Source organism: Trichechus manatus, unplaced genomic scaffold (genome assembly GCF_000243295.1).
Source record: "Trichechus manatus latirostris isolate Lorelei unplaced genomic scaffold, TriManLat1.0 scaffold00176, whole genome shotgun sequence".
NCBI classification, from domain to species: Eukaryota; Metazoa; Chordata; class Mammalia; order Sirenia; family Trichechidae; genus Trichechus; species Trichechus manatus.
In genome coordinates, this window is record NW_004444112.1 from 4,352,057 (window position 1) to 4,365,141 (window position 13,085).

The window sequence follows — 13,085 nt, forward strand, 5'->3', positions numbered from 1 at the left end:
GTCATGAAACATAACATGAAGGAATGTGGAGGGCATTATGCTGAGTGAATTTAGTCAGTCACAAAAGGACAAATATTGTATAAGACCACTATTATAAGAACTCAAGAAAAGGTTTAAACACAGAAAAAAACATTCTTTGATGGTTATGAGAGTGGGGAGGGAGGGTGAGGGTTATTCACTAACTAGATGGTAGATAAGAATTATCTCAGGTGAAGGGAAGGACAGCACACACTGCAGGGGAAGTCAGTGCAATTAGACTCTAACCAAGGCTGAGAAGTTTCCTGAATGCAATCAAACACTCTGAGGGACAGAGTAGCGGGGCGGGGGTCTGGGGACCATGCTTTCAGGGGACATCTAGGTCAATTGGCATAACAAAGTTTATAGAGAAAATGTTCTGCATCCTCCTTTGGTGACTAGTGTCTGGAGTCTTAAAAGCTTGCAAGCTGGCCATCTAAGATGCATCAATTGGTCCCAACCACCTGGGGTAGAGGAGAATGAAGAACACCAAAGACACAAGGAAAGCATTGGCCCAAGAGACAGAAAGGGCCACATAAACCAGAGACTTCATCAGCCTGAGACCAGAAGAACTAGATGGTGCCCAGTTACCATCGATGACCATCCTGATAGGGAACACAGCAGAGAGTCCCTGATGGAGCAGGAAAAAGGTAGGGTGCAGAACTTGAATTTTAGTAAAAAGACCAAACTTAATAATCTGACTGAGACTGGAGGAACCCCAGAAAGCATGGCCCCTGGACTCTCTGTCAACTCAGAAATAAAACAATTTCCGAGGCCAGCTCTTCAGACAAAGATTGGACTGGACTGTGGGACATAAAATGATACTCATGAAGAGTGTGCTTCTTAGCTCAAGTAGATACATGAGACTAAATGGGCAGCTTCTGTCCAGAGGTGAGATGAGAAGGCAGAGAGGGTTAGGAGCTGGCTGAATGGACATGGGAAATCAGGGGTGGAAAGGAGGAGTGTGCTGTCACAGTACAGGGACAGCAATTAGGGTCACATAACAACGTATGTATAAATTTTGTATAAGAGACTAATTTGAAATGTAAACTTTCACTTAAACTACAATGATAAACAAAATAATTACTCCAAAAAAAAAAAAGTAGTACACAAGAAAAAGGGACAATTTCAGTAAATGGTATAACATATACAAGTTCGCAACAACAATAACAACTAAAAAATATATGTGTGGTTACATAGGTAAAAGTGTATGGATATATGTCTATAGGAAGGCATATGTGAGTGCATCACATGTAGATATAGATGTATCTGTATGCATTTGTAAATACATGTTTGTGTGTGCTGCCTATATATCCATACATATAATACAGTGAATAGGGGGCATAGTTACAGAGACTTCCTAGACATATCCAAACAATGCATGGAATTGGTTTATTGGCTTGAAGGGCTTAGGACCATAGTCAATTGGCATAACATAGTTCATAAAATTAATGTTCTACCCCTAGTTTGGGGAATAGCACCTGGGATCTTAAAAGCTTGCGAGCGGCCATCTAAGATACAACTATTGGTCTCTACCTGTCTGAAGTAAAAGAGAATGAAGAAAACCAAAGACTCAAAGAAGAAACTAGTCAGTAGGACTACTAGCCCACACAAACCACTGGCTTCTTCTAACCTGAGACCAAAAGAATTAGATGGTGTCCAGCTACCACTACTGACCACTCCGACCAGGGACACAACAGAAGGTCCCAGTTAGAATGGGACAAAAATGTAGAACAAAACTCAAATTCATAAGTAAGACCAGACTTACCAGACTGATTGAGAGTAGAGGAACCCCAGAGACTATCACCCTAAGATGCCCTTTTAACCTGGAACAGAAACCATCCCGAGAAGTCACCTTTCAGCCAAACAATAGATCGGCTTATAAAATAAACAATATCACTGAAGAGTAATGTCTCCCTTAAACAATTAACTATATGAGACCAAACGGTCAACATTTACCCAAAAACAAAGATGAAAAAGCAAGCAGGGGAAGTGAAGCCAGAGCAATGGAAACAGAACAAACATAATGGAAAGAATGAGAATGCTGACACATTGTGAAAACTGTAACCAATGTCATGGAACAATGTGCATAAAAACTGTTAAATGGGAACCTAACTCACTGTATAAACTTTCAACTAAAAAACAATAAAATATTTTAAAAAAAAAATTCATTACAGCCACTCCTGAAAAAATTTCTGTGAATGTGGGCAGAGGAGCAGCGCCATCATCACTGAACTCACAGGAGGGGCCCCATACGTAGCACCTGCCGTGGGAGTGGCAGGAGCTGCACAGCTCCCTGGACCCCTGGCTCCCTCTGGGCCTCACAGCCTCCTAGGGAGATTTATAATGAGCCATCATTCTCTTTATCCTTCCTGAGTCTTCACAGCATGTATCCCTAAGGCTAGGACACTTCAGGACCAGGGAATATATGTGGCAGGGACAATGCAGGCTACTCCCATGAGAACATGGGCCTTTGACTAGCCACAATGTCTGTACTGACTGAGGGTAATATATCATCCATAAAAGGACCATACACACTCAACGTCCCAGGACCTATCTGAGCAGATGTGTGTGGGGGGTGGAGGTGGGGGCGACCATGGCAGCCACACAAGCCCTCTTGGGCCTCCTGAAACCACCAATATAACTTATCCTTGTCCTCATACTTCCCTCTGCACTGAATGCTACCGCTCTCCTAGTGCCATACAAGACCAGCTGGAGGAATACTGTCCACCTTGCAAAGTTCACTTTAGTTGTCACCCCCACTACTTCCCAGCCCACTGTGGGAGAGAAGCAGGTAAAAACAGACTCTAGTGGTCAACATACTGGATATGAGTTTCTGCTACTTAATCATTGTGTGACCTTGCACAGATAACATAACTTCTCTGAGCCCTGAGTTCTTCTTGTGTAAAACAGTGATAACAAAACCTAACTGAGAAGTTGAGGATGAAATGAGGTGATTCATAATGCCTGCGCCTCAGTTCACATCAAGGACTCAATGAAGGCCAGCCGTTATGGTTCTTTTCTCCTTATTTCTCCTCTTTGCTCCCACAATATCCTACAAAACCTCAACCCAGGAGACTTGTAATTTTGCCAAATTCCCTACACAAAAATGCCAGACCACCGGCGACCAGGAAAGCAGCTACTTTATCCTGAACTACTAGGAAAAGCCTCCCCAAAGGAAGAACATTTGAGCAGAGCCAGAAAGATGCGAAGGAACACCCTGTGAAGATCCAGGGACAGTGTCCTTGACAGAGGGAACTGCTAGGTAAAGGCTGGGAGACTGAAGAGAACTCAGCCTGATCAGGTTGGTGGGTCTGTAGAGCAGCGAGCAGGAAAGAATGTAAGGAGACAAAGTCAGAGGTGGTAGGCCAGGGAGGATCGGGTAGGAACTTGCAGTATGTGGTAGGGAGTTTGGAGACTCTGGGGGAAACATCAATCAATCATACCACAACCACTGACTGAGAACGTGTCAGAGGCCCGACCCTCCTATGTTGTTGTTGGGTGGGACTTGACTCATAGCGACCCTATATGACAGAGTGCAATTGCCCCATAGGGTTTCCTAGGCTTTAATCTTTACGGAAGCAGATCGCCAGGTCTTTCTCCGAGAAGTCGCTGGGTGGGATCAAGTCGCCGACCTTTCGGTTAGTGGTGGAACGCTTAACTAACTACTACACCATGTCTTCTTGACACTCTTATAAGCCTTGGGATAAAGCAAGTGGCAAGCCAGCTCCAGCTCCACTTGCCGTGAACAAACAGCTGCAAAGTCAAATCCAGGGTTTCTCAGTTTCTGACCGGCCAGGAGCCCTCTCTTTGACCTAGCAGAGAAGCAGCAATTCCAACAACAACCTCCACTCACCTGCGCCCGGTGCCTCAGCTCCGCCGCCATCCCGGGACTCTGTGGACAAAAGCGGCCAATACTGAGAGGCTGGCGACCGGTGCGGGCCACGCGGTTTCTCCTGCTTGGGAAGAGGTGATCTCAGCTGACTCGCACTCCGAGCCTCAGTGTCCCCCCCGTATAAATGGCGCACAAGGCCGAGGGCACGCATCCGGAGCTGCAGAAACGGCCGGCGAGTGCTGCGGCAACAGGAAACTAAAGGACCCAGTGGGGGACCAGGGGATACCCCCGTTACAGATGGGTCACAGCTCCTACAAAGGGAAGGGGGTCCCACAAAGCCGAGTAGAGAAGAATAGCGCAGCTGCAGCCACAGTTCCTGCAGGAAAAACCATCTCACGCCGACGACGTACAATTAAAAGACCGGAAGTCCCGCCCAATGCACCCGTCCCGCGAAAACGCCCCTCTGATAGGCGGTCATTGGCCCAACAGCGTACGCAGATGCGCAAGGCACGGCCGTCTGGGTAATGTAGACATTTCTCTACATCCAACCAGGAGTGAGGCGCCTTTCCGTGTTCTCCACGGAAACGCGCAGAAGACTTAGAGTCCCGCGTCACACCCACCTCTTAACAGCGGGCACAGTGTGTGTGGGGAAGGGGCAAGTGTGAAGCCGTCCTTGTAACTCCCGCAGAAACCGAGTCTGGGGAGAAGGGGACATTTACTGGGTACCTGGACAAATGCAAAGGCGCGGAACCCGGCCGTCCTCTCGGCCTCTGACCTTCCCCGCTCCCGTCATCTTCTCTCCGCGTGTCTCACAGGGGATACCGATAAACGAGCCCCGAAAATAACTGCCGAAAGTAGGACTCCAGAAATCCCGCGCAGACCCGTTTCGCACGCACGGACCTCCCTCTCCCTGGACCTTTGGCTTGGTACCTTAGTAGCAAAGTGCACGCACTTCTGAGTAAGGTCGTTGGCAAGAGCAGCAAAAATGTGGATTTGTCTTCATGTAGGTGAGTAAGCGTCAAGTAGTGGCGGCTTGGAGGAAGACTCAGGACTCCAATTTTGAACATGCTCAGTTTGAAATGTCTGAAATCCCAACGTAACTGGATCACGCAGGCAGTTCCACATATGAATGAACGTTGGGAGAGGGTTCTGGCTTGGAGGTATAAACTGGTTGAGATTCTCAAAGGAATGAGTGTAGATGGAAAACGAAATCGACAGAGGATCAGCCCTGGACTAGATCAACATTAAGTGGCTGGCGACAAGAAACCAACTACGTCATATTAGAGGTATTTTACGGAAAATCTTAGGAATCACCATTGGATGTCAGGGTTTTTGTTTTGTTTTTATAACTGAATGGCCCTGAAGGTTTTGAGTTCTAGTTAGAAGAGTAAGGACTGGGGCACTAGATGCGCAGAGAAATTAAAATCCAGACCGATCTCTGAAAGAACAGTCTCTGAATCTCTGGCGGAGGTTCTTTACTGTTTTCCCTTTTCTCTCTTAATCCGAACCTAGCTGTGATAGCCAAGGAAGCCAGGACCGCTTGACCATTAGCAAACAAAACCTTAGGTGACGGCAATGGGTGTCACTCGGTTGGAACCTACCCCTCCTGTCCATTGCCCTCAAAGCGCTGGGTGTGGCTCAAGCCAGTCAAACCCAGTTTACTAGCCTACAAGCCAAAGGAAAAAAATGCAATTTGTCTCATGCGCCTGCATGCCATGACAACCTAAGTAGTCCATAATGTTTGTATGTACTTACTTCGAAGTGACGGTATAAAAAGTTCTGCGTCCCTTTGTTCCGGGAGCTTGATCTGAGGTATGCACCTCCTTGCTCCTTGCCTGGGAGCTTGCAATAAATGCACTTCCTCCCTGCTCACCTCGGTGTGTCTTTATTTACGAGAAGCTGCACTGAGAAGAACCTGTTTTAGGTAACAGCTTCTGCGCCGCCAAACTATCCCATTGCTTGCACCTTGAAGACTTTTCTCTGTAGTCCAATCCAATTACACAACGTAAAGCTGTCACCCATTGCTAACTCTGGTGCCTTTTTCCATTTCTTCCTTCTTGCTCTGGGCCTTGAAACTTTTAAGGCCATGACAAAGGTGATTTTTTTTGGGCTGAGACAGATACACGTTGCCAAAGTTTATCTTGCCCAGCAGACACCCAATTCCAAAGTCATCAACTGATAAGCACCAGCTGACAGGAAAGGAATAAGAGAGGCCCTTTTCTGAAGGCAGATGGAGGGAGAGTCGGGGATCCTGAGTGTCTACCTTCCTGTTCACTCTACCTTCCATCTGCCCATTTTCCATTCACAAGGGCCCAGCCCATGTGAGTACAGTAACTTGCCACTCCCCCCAGTTTGCTCTATTTCATCTCTTCTTGGTTGATATTCCCACTTCCCTTCTTCTTTCAGATACAAAGAGAAAGAGATTCACATGGTTGGGATGCTGAGCTGGTTTTGATCCTCATCCAGCTGTTGAAGTCCAAACACCTGGTAACTATGAACCACACCTTATTTCAAAATTGAGTCTTTGGCAATGTTATGTAATGGAGGAATTCCAAAATTCCCTAACTATAGACATCACCAGGGGACTAAATCCATGGTGATAATTCTGACACCCACACATACCTGCATGTACACATCCTGGTTTACCTGTTAAAATTCCTTTCACTTTTTAAAATTTATGTATTTATTTTTTAAGTGATATTTTATTGTGTTTTTGGTGAAGTTTAAATAAAGTAGTTTAGGTTGCCATTCAACAATTTCTACAAAATTGTTCAGTGACATTGGTTACATTCTTCACAATGCATGAACATTCTCATTATTTCCATTCTGGTTGTTCTGTTTTCATAGATCTAGTTTCCCTGCCTCCTTACATTCTCATCTGTATTTTAAAGTAATTGTTGACCATTTGCTCTCATATAGGTGAATTTTTAAAGGAACACAGTACTTACGGGTGCTATTCATTATTTTGTGAGTCAATCTGTTGTTTAGCTACAAGGTGACACCAGGGGTTAGTTTCAGTTCAAGGTTTGAAGAGTATCTCAGGACAATTGTCTCAGGGAGTCCTCTAGTCTCAACCAGTCCACTAGGTCTTTTTTTTTTTTTTTTCCAGGAATTTGAGGTTCTGTTCCACATTTTTCTTCCATTCTATCAGGGTCCATTTATTGAGGCCCTGATTAGAAAGGTCAGTAGTGGTAGCCAGGCACAATCTAGTTCTTCTGGTCTCAGAGCAGATGAGGCTGTGGTTTATGTAAACTATTTGTCTTGTAGTCTAGTTCTTTCAATCTTTGATTTTCTTCTTTCTCTTTTGCTCTGGATGAGTAGAGACCAATAGTTTTCTCTTAGATGGCCACCCCAGACACTACTCACCAAACTAGTCACCAAACTAGGATGTAGAACATAACTTTTATGAATTGTATTATGCCATATCTTAGTTATCTAGTGCTGCTGTAACTTCTGTTGGATGGCTTTAACGAAGAGAAATTTATTATCTCACAGTCTAGTAGACTAGAAGTCCAAATTCAGGGTGCCAGCTCCAGGGGAAGTCTTTCTGTCTCTGTTGGCTCTAGAGGAAGGTCCTTGTCATCAATCTTCCCCTGCTGTAGGAGCTTCTCAGCACAGGGACCCAAAGTCCAAAGGATGTGCGCTCCTGGCTCTACTTTCTCGCTGGTATGAGGTCCTCATGTCTCTCTGCTCCCTTCTCTTTTATATCTCAAAAGAGATTGACTTAGGACACACCCTAGTCTTATAGATTGAGTCCTGCCTCATTAACAGAACTGCCGCTAATCCCACCTCAATAGCATCATAGAGGTAGGATTTACAACACATAGGAAAATCACATCTGATGACAAAATGGTGGACGATCACACAATACTAGGAATCATGGATTAACCAAGTTGACACATATTTTGGGGGGACACAATTCAATCTATAACATTCTACCCTTTGGCCCTCCAAATTCATGTCCTTGCCACATGTAAAACATATTCACCCCATCATATCATAGCAAAAGTTTTAATTCAACCCCAAGTCCAAAATCTAAAAATTCCTCTTCATCTGTAAAATCTAGAATACAGGTTATCTGCTTCCAAAGTAAAATGGTGGAACAGGCACAAGCTGGATATTTCTATTACAAATTGGAGAAATTGGAGGGAAAGAAGGGAGAACAGGCACCAAGAAAGTCAGTGGAACACAATTACATTTGCTCTTAAGGCTTAAAAATAACCCTTTGTTCTCTGAGACCATTTAGACAATAGCCCTGTCCTCCATACTCTAGGTATTGGCCACACTGTCTGGATTCTGAGTGGAGGCCCCTCAGTCCTAGGCTTCAGGTCCACCTTCCAGGCCCACTGGAACAGCAACTCTTCTCCCTCAAATTTGGGTGACCCCATTCTCCTAGTTCATCTGAGTGGCAACTCCACCCTTTGAGACCCCAGAGGTCCTGGCCCTATCCTTTGAGATTGAGGCAGCTCTGTTTCCTGTGTTCCTTGTCTCTTTAGCTTCTGCTTCCTGGTTCCTTGGTCTCTCAGCCCCTCAGTCCTTAACTCCCATGTCTGCCCAGCTGGGGCAAGCATTCCAGAGCTCTTTAGCTCCACCTATAAGTGCCTGGAGGCATCCCACTCCGCCGGTAAACTTCAGCTAGAAGGACTCAGCTCTCTTGCTCTGTGGGTCAGCAAGCCTAGCTCCACTGATAACTGCTTAGAGGCACCCCACTCCACCAGAAAGCCTTCTCTGCAAAGGCACTCAGCTCTCTTGCTCCATGGGTTGACTTCCAGCACTGTCTCACACTGGTCTCCTGGTTCTGCTGCTGCTTCTTGCCGTCTGTGCCATCTCTAGTGTAACACCTCTCCTTATTTCCTTCTGAGTCCTCACCAGAATTGTCTTTGATGTCCATAATTCCACCAACAGTCTCTTCAAGGCCATCTAGGCTTTTACTGTTAGACACTTTAAAACTCTTCCAGCCTCTATCCATTCACAGTTTCAAAACCGCTTCCACATTATAGATAACTGTCAGAGCAGCACCCTACTCCCAATACCAAATGTCTTAAGCTGGGTTCTCTAGGGAAGCAAAGCCAGCAAAGCGTATAAACATATATATAGAGAGAGATTTTTATCAAGGAAATGGCCCATATGGTTGTAGAGGCTGGAACATCCCAAGTCTGCGGGCCAGGATAGAGGCCTCTCCTGATTCACGCAGGTGCAAGGGCTGTCAAACCCAAGACCAACAGGTCAGAGAGCAGGGCTCCTGCTCAGAGGCTGTGAAGATCAATGAATCCCAAGATCGGCAGACAAGACCACAGGTAAGCTGCTAGCTCAAGTTCCAAGAAATGGAGGCCAGACAAACAGGAGCTGGCTGCAGGATCCAGAGTGTGCAAAAGCCCATGAGCCCTGCCAGAATGTCCATGTATGTCCGGTGCAGACCACACACCCGAGAAAACTCCGTTTCAACTGACTGACTACTCACAGCAGATCCCATCATGGAGGTGATCACATTATATCAAATCTCATCATGAAAGTGATCACAGCATCATACGACTGCCAAACTACATCATTACTGCCAAACCACTGAGAATCACAGCCCAGCCAAGCTGACACACAACCTTAACCGTCACATGCCAGTTGACCAAGATGTTCCATGAGACTATGGTCCTAATCTTTCAAACCCAGAAAACCAGTCCTGTGAGGTGTTTAGTTATGTCTAAGAAGTATCCGCAATTGTGCCCCTATGTGCTTTATGTTGTTGTTAGGTGCCATCGAGTTGGCTCTGACTCATAGCTACCCTATGCATGACAGAACCAAACACTGCCTGGTCCTGCGACATTCTTACAATTGTTGCTATGCTTGAGCCCATTGTTGTAGCCACTGCATCAATCCATCTTGCTGAGGGTCTTTTTCTTTTTCACTGACCCTCTACCAAGCGTGATGTCCTTCTCCAGGGACCGATCCCTCCTGATAACATGTCCAAAGTATGTGAGAAGTAGTCTCTCCATCCTTGCTTCTAAGGAGCATTCTGGTAGTACTTCTTCCAAGACAGATTTGTTCATTCTTTTGGCAGTCCATGGTATATTCAGTATTCTTTGCCAACACCACAATTCAAAGACATCAGTTCTTCTTCAGTCTTCCTTATTCATTGTCCAGCTTTTGCATGCATATGAGGTGATTGAAAACACCATGGCTTGGGTCAGGTGCACCTTAGTCCTCAAGGTGACATCTTTGCTTTTCAACACTTTAAAAGAGATCTCTTGCAGCCAATCTGCCCAATGTAATGTGTCTTGATTTCTTGACTGCTGCTTCCATGGGTGTTGATTGTGGATCCAAATAAAATGAAATCCTTGACAACTTCAATCTTTTCTCCATTTATCATGATGTTGCTTATTGGTCCAGTTGTGAGGATTTGGGTTTTCTTTATGTTGAGGTGTAATCCATACTGAAGGCCGTGGTCTTTGATCTTCATCAGTAAGTGCTTCAAGTCCTCTTTGCTTTCAGCAAGCAAGGCTGTGTCATCTGCATAATGCAGGTTGTTGATGAGTCTTCCTCCAATTCTGATGCCCTGTTCTTCTTCATATAGCCCAGCTTCTTGGATTATTTGCTCAGCATACAGATTGAATAGGTATGGTGAAAGGATACAACCCTGACACACACCTTTCTGACTTTAAACCATGCAGTATCCCCTTGTTCTGTTCGAATGACTGTATCCCCTTGTTCTGTTCGAATGATTGCCTCTTGATCCATGTATAGATTCCTCATGATCACAATTAAGTGTTCTAGAATTCCCATTCTCTGCAATGTTATCCGTAATTTGTTATGATCCACACAGTCAAATGCCTTAGCGTAGTCAATAAAACACAGGTAAACATCTTTCTGGTATTCTCTACTTTCAGCCAGGATCCATCTGATGTCAGCAATGATATCCTTGGTTCCACGTCCTTTTCTAAATCTGGCTTGAATTTCTGGCAGTTCCCTGTTGATATACTGCTGCAGCCACTTTTGAATGATCTTCAGCAAAATTTTGCTTGCATGTGATATTAATGATACTGTTTGATAATTTCTGCATTTGGTTGGATCACCTTTCTTGGTACTTTATAGTATACATGAGTATATGCATATAGTTACATAGATGCATGTACATATCCTTACACCTGTATATATGTACATATATACTCACATATACACACGTAACATACATGCCTACATATGTGCATATATACCTGCACATAATTTTTAATTGTTTTTCTTTTGTTTATATATGCCATAGCAGTTACCAAGAGGTCCTCTTTTCTTGTGTACATTTTAGTGACATCGTTTACTTTTGTCAAGCTGTGTACACTTCACTCTCATTAGGTGTTACCTTTCCCATCACCAAAAATAACAAGTGTCTGCTATCTAGAGGGTGAATATCCCTCTCCTCCCCCAATCTCTAATAACCATTAATGAACATTGGTTTCTGTATACAGTCATGCGTCGCTTAATATCCATGATACATTCTGAGAAATAAGATGTTATGTGATTTGGATATTGTGTGAATACCATACAGTCATGCGCCACATAATGTCCAGCATCATCTGACCACATATAAATTCATGGTCCCAGAAGGTTATAATCAACTTCAGAAACCCCAATCAGAGAATGGGACATAGTGGACATAATCGGATGTAGTAAATGCATCTGTTTCCCACACACAACATGTATCCCACGTCTCTTGTGTACAAAGTGATTGTGCTGCCAGGGAAGCTGTTGTATTCACTACATCTGGTGACGTCCGCTACTTCCTGTTCTCTGATCAGAATTTCTGAACTCGATCATAATCTTTTGGGACCATGGATGTATATGTGGTCGGACATTGCCCAAATGGATGTTATATAGTGCAAGACTTTATTTACCTCTACCTGTCATTTCATAAACATGAGAACATACAATATTTGTTTTCTGTGATTGACTTATTTCACTCAACATAATGTCCTCCAGGTTCATCCATGTTGTAAGATGTTTAGGGAACTCATGTTTCTTTATCGCTAAGTGGTATTCCATTGTATGTATGTAGCACATTTTATTTATCCATTCATCCGTTGTTGGACACTTAGGTTGTTTCTATCTTTTTGCTATTGCAAATAGTGCTGCGATGAACACAGATATGCGTATGTCTGTTTGTGTCACTTCTATTAGATCCCTAGGGTATATACCTAAGAGTGGAATTGCTGGGTCATATGTCAGCTCTACTTCTAGTTTTTTGAAGAACCGCCAGACTGTTGTCTACAACGGCTGTACCATTTTGCATTCCCAGGAGCATGAGGATTCTAATTTATCCACATCCCCTCCAACACTTGTTATTTTCATTTTTTAAAAAATCTCAGCCATCCTTCTTTAACCCTTTGCCATCAAGTCGATTCTTACTCATAGTGACCCTATAGGACAGAGTAGAATTGCCTCATAGGGTTTCCAAAGAGCAGCTGGTGGATTCGAACTTCCAGCCTTTTGGCTAGCAGTTGCAGCTCTTAACCACTGCATCACCAGGGCTCTTAGTCATCCTAGTGGGAGTGAAATGGTATCTCATTGTGATTTTGATTTGCATTTCTCTGATGTAAATTAATGATATTGAGGATCTTTTCATGTGTCTGTTGACCACTTGAATATCCTCTGTGGTAAAGTGTCTACTCATGTTCTTTGCCCAGTTTTTGAATGGGTTATTTGTCTTTTTGCTGTTAATTTGTAGAAGTTTTCTATATGCTTTAGATATTAGACCCTTATCAGTTACATTGTTCCCAAATATTTTTTTCCCAGGATGTAGGTAGTCTCTTTACTGTTTTGATACAGTTTTTTGATGAAACTTTAAGTATTTAATTTTGAGGTGCCAGTTATCTATTTTGTTTTCTGTTGCTTGTGTGTTTGTTGTTGTATTTGATAATCTATCACTGAAAAAAATTAGGTTCCAAAGCTTTGCTTCTATATTTTCTTCCAAGAGCTTTATGGTTTTAGATTTAACATTTAGATTCTTGAGCCATTTTGAATTAGTTTTTGTGTGTGGTGTGAGATATGGATCTTGTTTTGTTTTTCTGCATGTGAAAATCCAGTTTTAGCCAACACCATTTGTTCAAGAGACTGTTCCTTCCTCATTGAATGTATTTGGATCACCTGTTGACAATCAGTTAACTATACATGTTTAGATTTATTTCTGGGTTTTCAATTCTATTCCATTGATCTATGTGTCTATCATTAAACCAGTACTGGGCTGTTTTGATTG

General features: G+C 43.7%; 1 protein-coding gene and 1 pseudogene across 2 annotated transcripts in view; one reads left to right on the forward strand and one right to left on the reverse strand.

Annotated features, from left to right (window-relative positions):
• Nucleotides 1–4,222, reverse strand: part of LOC101356915 (zinc finger protein 721-like) — a 55,025-nt pseudogene extending 50,803 nt beyond the window's left edge. Inside the window, exon 1 of the transcript XR_002825698.1 lies at nucleotides 3,872–4,222. The product of XR_002825698.1 is annotated as a zinc finger protein 721-like (transcript). The remainder of the gene's footprint in view (nucleotides 1–3,871) is intronic.
• Nucleotides 1–13,085, forward strand: part of LOC101350500 (zinc finger protein 772) — a 287,781-nt gene that overhangs the window by 127,741 nt on the left and 146,955 nt on the right. The window lies entirely within an intron of this gene.